Source organism: Charadrius vociferus, unplaced genomic scaffold (assembly GCF_000708025.1).
Source record: "Charadrius vociferus isolate BGI_N301 unplaced genomic scaffold, ASM70802v2 scaffold650, whole genome shotgun sequence".
NCBI lineage: Eukaryota > Metazoa > Chordata > Aves > Charadriiformes > Charadriidae > Charadrius > Charadrius vociferus.
This window is the reverse complement of record NW_009646736.1, coordinates 1,303,628-1,311,984: the sequence shown is the minus strand read 5'-3', so window position 1 is coordinate 1,311,984 and position 8,357 is coordinate 1,303,628.

The window sequence follows — 8,357 nt, the reverse complement described above, 5'->3', positions numbered from 1 at the left end:
TCCCCAGAACTTACATCAGCCTATGTGTGCTATATAAACGCCAGAACAAGTAAGGATTTCATCTGTTTGACCTGATGCCCTGTTGCAGGGCTACCATTAATTGCTCATCATAATCTTGTTAAGATGTTCTCAAAGGTCAACTAAACCAGTATTCCATAAAGTCTTGAATAAAATAGATCAATTTGTAAGTTTCCTTTATTGCACTGTTAAACGTCTTTTAAACTGGCATTGCTTATACTGTAAGTAGGTTCTCTCCATTTCTTATGCCTTTTCTAGGCAAAGGAATCACTCCCACAGGCTTTTCAGGGGAAGAACACCATCTACAATCTGATAACCTATCACCCTTTTTTTAAAAAAAAAAACAAAAAAAAAACCAAAAAACAAACTCCCCCCCTTCTAGACGTAAATGAAGAGACTGTCAGAAGAATCTAGAACATGGCAAGCCATTTCAAGAGCCTGTAGAAAATAATGAACACTTCATACATTGAAAATAAAATTTGAAACAATATTTGCCTTGTTAGGATAAACAACCTATTAACAATGCTCATCCTTCTTGCAGTACTGCTTTGATTAGTTCATTAGCAATAATGAAGCTTAGCTCCCTAATGTACACCTGAGTCAGCAAATTCCTTGTCCAGGCTTAGACAAGCTAGAGAAGTAACATCTCCTCCAGATGGAATTAATTATTAAGCCACATTTATCAAGTGAGAGCAGCAAGGTGGCTGACTACCTAGGCAACTGCTAGTGGCCTGAAAACACTTCTGTAACCTTCACGCACATCTAAGATGGTTGGATTTGCTCAGTTGTCCAAATCAGGCTGCTTACATTAAATCCTAAAGACCAACACACCACAGAGACCAACGTGTGCTGCTGTGTTCCCTCCTCTCTGCTTACACTCAGCCTCTTCCAATAAACACAACAGTGAGGTGCAGTTACTAACCACACTACTATTAAGCTCCCTAGTTTTGCTTACTCCAGCTGTGCAAAACCTATGCAGTCATACATTCACCTTTTGTAAATGAGTTGCTCTTCCTTCTGCCTTTTCAGGAAAACCTGCTGAGGTTCTGCTTCATTCTATTTAGGAGTAACTTCCTCAAATCTTTGAAAATTTTCACATCAGGAATCTCATCTCTTATTCATGGGACATCATTTACACACCACTCTCAAAGTAAGCTAAGGACAGAAGCCTGTGCTTTAGAGATGGGCTGAAACAGAATTGCATGATGGATTTGCATCTTTCAAAAGAGGGATGTATTGACAGGGTAACCTACCCAACTTCTCACAATTTGAGACTCTTCTGAGCATAGGATGCATGCAGTACTTTAAATCTTCCATTCTAGATTCCAGGTCCTGTAGAAAACCACATTACAGACTCAATTCATTTTCTCAGCCTAAATTTATTCATGACCTCTGGTAACTCTGCTAACATTGACCTTTGCCTTATGTAGTATTTTATTCTTCTGGTCCCTGTAGTTTATTCCCTTGGCACATTTATAGGCCGCAATCATATCTTGTCTTAGCCTTTATTTACCCTGTCTAAACAAACCAAATCTTTTAAGTGTTCTCTGATAAGCCATTCATTTTCCTGATAACCTGAATGGCTCTTCTGTACACCTGATTCAGTTTGAACACACCTGTCTTGAAAACTGACAGCCTAAGTCATGCAAAGTGTTGTCCACAGTTCTCACAAAGGCCAAGTACAAAAGAATTAACCATTTCCTTGTCTCTCTGATAAGTATCTGGATGTTCTCAATTCTAAAGACCAATCTTCAATGCATAGGGCTTATAACCTCCCTAACAAGCACCTCCAGGTACTGATATGACCCATTCTGTCTTCACTGTCCGTTTTCAAATCATCCTGCCTTCTGGTCTTTCTCAGCCTTACATATACCACTCCCAGTCCTCATTTTCATGCTATTGATACCTCCACCCTTTTTTAAAGGTAGCCAGCTGCTCTTTTCTTCTTTTCCTACTTATTATCCATCTTCTGCTTTATATTCTGGATATTTCCAAAGAGATTTTGTAAGCTACAAACTTCTGACAAACAAGCCACTGAGCAATAGACAAACATGTCCTCAAGCAAGCTTCATTCTCAAGAAAAAGAAAGCCTACACAAAGTATTGGGAAAGTTGTTTACCACAGTCTCCCTGATGGCTTTCTTGGTCAAAAGGTTATTTCTAAATCCACCAGAGATCTGTCCAATGGTTTTGGTTACACATCTGACCTGTCTCATTCTGCTTCATTATTTGTGAAATAGAGTTAAAAATACATTCATGTACAGATTCACAGAAGAGTATTAATAAGAATCACAGCATTCTTTTAATTTCTCTGAGTGGTCAGCTTTTGCTAGGATGGAGTGGAGGTCCTCCAACTATTGTACTTTACACTATTACATCAATCCACTTCTACTATTTTAAAAGAATGGTACAAGTACACCCATTTTATTCACTTTCTTGCTACAATTCCAGACCTACAACTTAAAGTACGCCCAACTCCTGGCAATAAAAAAACTAATCCTGTCATTTATGCTGATGGTATTTATCACTTAAATCCAAGTCATACAAGTCAGAAAATAAGTTATCCTAAGATTTCGGGTTTTATATGTCTACAGGTCTTTTCATTGACAGCCTCTCTGAACACATTAGCAGAGAGAAATGGAACACTGTGTGTGAAAGCACAATCATCATCTCCCTCCATTTTTAACAGTTTAGGGAAACAAACTAGACGAAAATCAGGAAAATGGTATTTTTTAAAAAAAAACAACAAAACCAGAAACCAACAACCACCACCTGTCTTGATCTCATATACCACATACTAAAGAAACCCATACAGTTTCTTCCCAGAGGCTTAGTTTACACCTAAATTTAACCCTTCTGCCAGGTCCTCATTAGCAGTAATGAAGCAGTTCAATTTCTCAGTGTCAAATAAATATAAATACGTCAAATAAACACTAGGTCAAGCCCCATTTCTCAGCCAGACTTACAGAGGAATTAATGCCAGCTGTTTAACAAGCTGTACTTCATCCCCTCAAAAATATTGAATCAAATCACTTTAAAAAATGCACTTCGTAGAACACAGAAAAGAATGTCAAAACAGGAAGCTTTAGTCCCAGGCCCACTATTCCTTTTCCAAAGCACAAAAGTTGTAATTTAAACTCTTTTGCGACTTTCTTGTGAGAGTAGCTCGCTGTTTTTGCCCTTGGAGTAACACCCCACTCACACTTTGTTGCTGCCAAGTCCTAGGGCTTTATCTCACTTAGTGTATTTGTAACAAGGGCCTCATCTGAGCGGCAGCTGACCCTGCAGTACCAGCTACCTTTACCCCTTTTTGTTCCTCCTAGCAGTTTCCTCGTTAGGCTTTTAAGCAACTTCTACCTTTTAGCATTTTACCACATAGAACCATCTACAACCTCTGCCATCTTACTTGCTAAACTGTCTCTTGCATCTCCCTCTTTGATCTAGGACTTTCACACTCTAAGGCTCCAAGTTTATACTTAGCTTAGGGTGAACTCTTCGTCCACAAAGGAATTACTCAGTTTTTAAGTCCTGATACAAAGCTGATAAAGCCTATACAGAAGTCGATGAAACCATCCTCAAACAATCCGCAAAGGAAAACTCTGGAACATGGTTCTTGTCTTTCATCTTCTCATTATAATTAAGCTAGATTGTAATCCTTACCTCATGCTTTGCAACTCTTCACCTTACAACTGACTACTATTCACTTTAAAAGAATTGACACTAAAGCAGGAAGGTAGCTGTTAAACACGAAGGTACCACATCAGCTCAAGTGACCACTAGAAACCAACTGGATAGAAAAAATCCATTCCTAACTTGCAAAAAGACTGTGCAAGAAAAGTTCGGTTATTTTCACCAGCAAGGCAGGGAAAAGAGACTTGAATGTATATAAACTTCAAGCCCATCTTAGTTCTCACTGGTACATAATTTCATCCTACAGGACACAAGCATTTTGCTTTGCCTAGCTGATTTAAAGGGTAGTTGTAGGAAGCAAGTAGCTAAGTAAGGTGCTGGGCAATGTCTTTTGGGCGTAGCTGCTGTGTGTTACAGTGAAAAGAAGGAAAATAACTCTGGGCCCAGAAATGCTTCACATGATTGGCTGAAATTAAAATCTGTTGTGTTCAGATGAAGAACTACATCACAAATAACATTCCTAATAATATTACTGCTGAAAGCAGTGGAAATTCAGGCATAGCCTCCTTCTGTAATGATATCCACGAGAGGGGAACATTACAACAGTTCAAATGTGAGGATTGCCTAATGGGATACCTTCCCAATACTTAATCCTGTGGAAACCCCAAAGCCAATACCTGGGATAGCTATCCCGCTTAGACACGTTGTAACTCTCTACTAACTCTGGCCTTGTAACAGAGTAGCTATGGATGCAAGCCCTGGAAAAGTGCACCTTTCAGCAGGCATACTCCTTCTCCACTCCCACCTCACTCCTTGTGTATGGTGTAATATACTCAATCTTATTCCATCTGAAAGACGTACAGGAGAACCTCATATATCTTCAGGATAGCCCACATCAAGTGCTATTACACAAAGTGTAAGTGTGCATGTGCGAAATTTAAACAAAAGATGCTGTATCCTACCAAATGAAAAGTGTTCTGATGATTTCTCAAATCATATGGGTTGAGTTCCTAGAAAAGAACTTAAAAAGGAGAACATTAAGTGAGCAGCCACAATATCGTGAATAGTCTACATTCCTTCATTTTTCTATATGCAGTGAATAAAAACAACTTCATAGGCTTGAATTCTGAGTAATCATCATTTTTAATTTTACACATCTTATCATTCATGAATACATGCATTTAAGTGGAAGACCTTAAGCCATCTCATCTAGCTGTTAACGATGATTGGAGAGAAACAGAGCATGGTGGATTGGATGGTCATTTGAAGAAAGCAGAAAAGAGATTAGGAAACTGTAGTTCCCAGGAAGAAAAACATAGCAAACCACAACTGTGCCTCTTACTGTGTATTGAGGAACTTCTGCAGATTGCCTTAGTCAAGGGAAGCTGTTTTTTTTCATCTCACTACTCAGCAGCTCAGGACCAGCAAGTTGATAACACATGTTGTGCTTCATGAGGCCTTGAAAGTGCAGCTGGCCTCTGCCTCCAGCTCACAGGAGCACCACAGGCCATATGCAGCTTACTTTAGCCATGGATAGACTGCCTGAGCCAGGGCCTTAGGTGAGCTTCGTGTCACTGTCTCCTGTTCCTCAGCCTCGGTTCTCCATTCATCAACACGAATGGGTTGTGTTTTGTTTGCTTTTTTTTCATTCACAACAACTTGAGGAATTTGCCAGAGACTGAAGGATCCTACCTACTTTTCAGTTCCCCAGGGATACAAATTTCCCTCTCTCCACATGAGGCTGTGATACATACACCCATTACAGCATATCAGTAATTTTATCCCATAGCAGGAGAATTTCATAGAAAGAGAACAAAGTGGATTAAAATGGTTCAGAGCCAAAATTCCCAACTGAATAAACCTTGTTTTCACATTTCTTGAAGGGCAAAAATATATTTCTGTGAGCTTGGTCAGGAAAGGGAATAATGTATCACTTAGCTAAACAGAGCATCTAAGAACACTAAATATTTTAAAATAGGTTTTGTTAGTACAAATATTTCACAGGGGAATTGTTTTCTATTTTTTTATGAGGGTTAACCTTGGCACTGACAAGAGAGAGCAAGTGCTTGTTTAAAGAACACTAAAGGGCAAACAAAGCCATAACTACACTAAATCTGTTTTAAATGCAGAGTTATGATCTCATTTCCTGTATATTTTAAAATTGTGTAATGCGGTCATATAAATATTAGAAAAAAAGAGGGTCATTATAACCCTAATAAGAGCAAGAATCCAACACAGTAGTTCAGAAGAGAAAGACAAATGCAATTTGTAGAAACCTAATTGAGAAATAGCAGCAAAACTCCTGCTGCATGGGAAAAATACATTATCCCACCTTAAGTTGCCATAAGAGAGCAGGAAAAATAGCTGTATCAGGAAAGGTAGGAAAGTTTTTCTACTGCTCTTTTTTTACACAGAAAGCCACTGACAAAATTTCAGAAAGGATGTTTTCTCTTCAAAGACTACAAGAGGAAAAGTGCAGCACATGCTATGTGGATGGTATTCTGAAAAAAATGCAGAGCTAGAAAACAAGGGCTTAAATTTTTGTCACACTGTTTTCTCCTTATTGCAACTTTGCTGTATCCTATTATACACTTAAGTTACACTGAGCAGATAGGAAAAATAAGTCCAAAACCCAACAGAACTTTTTTATTATTATTTCTAAAGAATCAAGAAGTAAAAATGACAGAGGATTCAGTAGGAGAGTTACTCAGGTTTCACAATAAAATTATGGGAAAAAAATGGACTCTTATGAAGACTCAGATGAATAAAATCTTTTGAAGATGGGACCTCGTGCAATTTGGATGCTTTTATTTATGTTCTGGGCTCTCAAGTGTGATCCCATGTGGCATTTCCTTTCCACACTTACCTCTCCCTGATGGATGAAAGGGGAAATGCACTGTAAGAATCCACATCCATCAAACATTATGGGATATGCAGCCCAGCCAGAAAGTCCAGCCTAAGAAGGAGAACAGAAGAAAAAGCAGTGTTAAAGACAGCTCTCAAGAAACGCTGCAAAATCATTTTGAATCAGAGTGCTTCAGACTCCTAATAAAAACTGAAAATATTTCAGTTCAGGCCTTTTAAAAGTGTCAATGGAATATTGAAAATTTCTATTAAAAGATACATTTTTTAAAAAATTACAAAGCATCTAATAATGCAAATAAAGTGTTTCAATAGTGCTACTTATTCTTACTATTCAATAAACATTCATAAAAATAATCAAATCACAGTTTTTCATTTGTCACACTGCAAGCCATAAACGCCCGATAAAGTTAATAGCTCCCAGATTAAGAGTTCACCTATAAAGTAACAGAATAAAGCAGAGTCTTTGTCTAGTATTTAATCTTCTTTTGAGTTTACCAGGACATGTGCTCACTGGATGGTATCACATGGCTTGCAGAAAACCCATCTTCTGTTCCCTCTTAAGCTACTGAAGCAATTGGAAAAAAATTGGACCCATGACCTCAAGCTAAGTATTTGGCATATGACCCTTCATCTTTCATGCAGCATTTAATAAAATCACTGGTAGAGTTTTCCAGCACTTTCAAAATAACTTATCTGTTTTAATTAACCTGAATATATTTACTATTTCCTATGTGATACCTTATGCCAAGCTCTCAATTTTTAAATGTTAAGTTTAACATGTCTCATGTATGTATACTACATGCTTCTGCAAATCTTGCCTGTCTTTCTATTTTGGAACAACTCTCTCATTGTTGACTAATTTCAGCTACACGCTGTGTGGAGTAGCAATGCAGACTATCAACTGCAAAACCATTGTCCTACTTTTACTTGTCTCGGTTTGATGTAACCGCTTTTTCCCCACAGCATCTCCGCATCTCACATGTTTCTCCAAGCCTTCTCCCACCCAACCTCCTCCTCAATTCCCACCACTCTTGCAAAATTTCACATTACATGTCTAGTTTACTTATATCTTCCACATCAGCACCTTCTCAGAGGAGGAGGTTTTTTGTGGTTTTTTTTTTTTTAAGAAACACCTGCTTTAAAATGCACACTTGTTTTATTAACACAGAGACTAAATTTTGTTATGCTGTTATGAAATAGCTCCTTATGTTTTGGAATAATTTTGTATTTATTATGTGGACATTCATAAATATTTTAGCTAGTAATTTATTTGCTTTTAGGTGCTTGGATTTTCAGTGTGTTGACTTAAGCAACAATTTTATACATGATGTTAAGACTTTTACTGTGTAAAATTATGTGCTTTCCCTTACCCATATATTTTTGAAGAAAAACAAGACAAAAGTCATCCAATGAGCCATGATACTCACTTCTGAAACACTCCCAAGGAGCCAGTGTTTGGGTGCCTCTTTGGGGAGATGCATTGCTTCAGTAGCTGAGGATATGACCTATAACGCAAAAACAAGAGGAAACAACACCTAAGGCCAGTACGTGCCTCGCTAACCCCACTGCTTTTGGACGCTGAGAGCACAAGGTTCGTTTTTCACGTCCCTCTTCCCATATTGCTCGTGGCTGCTGTACGACCTTCCCTCAGGAAGGGCTCCAGCAGGCGCGGCGGGCCGTGGGCCTCACAGAGCCACGCGTAAAGCCCGCCAGAAGTGAGGGAAAATGGGAAGGCGGCTCCTAAGGGAGACGTTTACAGCGGGACGCCAGGGAAACACCTCACGCACCGGAGCGCCGGGCCCGTTAGAGCGGCGGCACCACACGAACGTCGCTCCCGCCTCACAG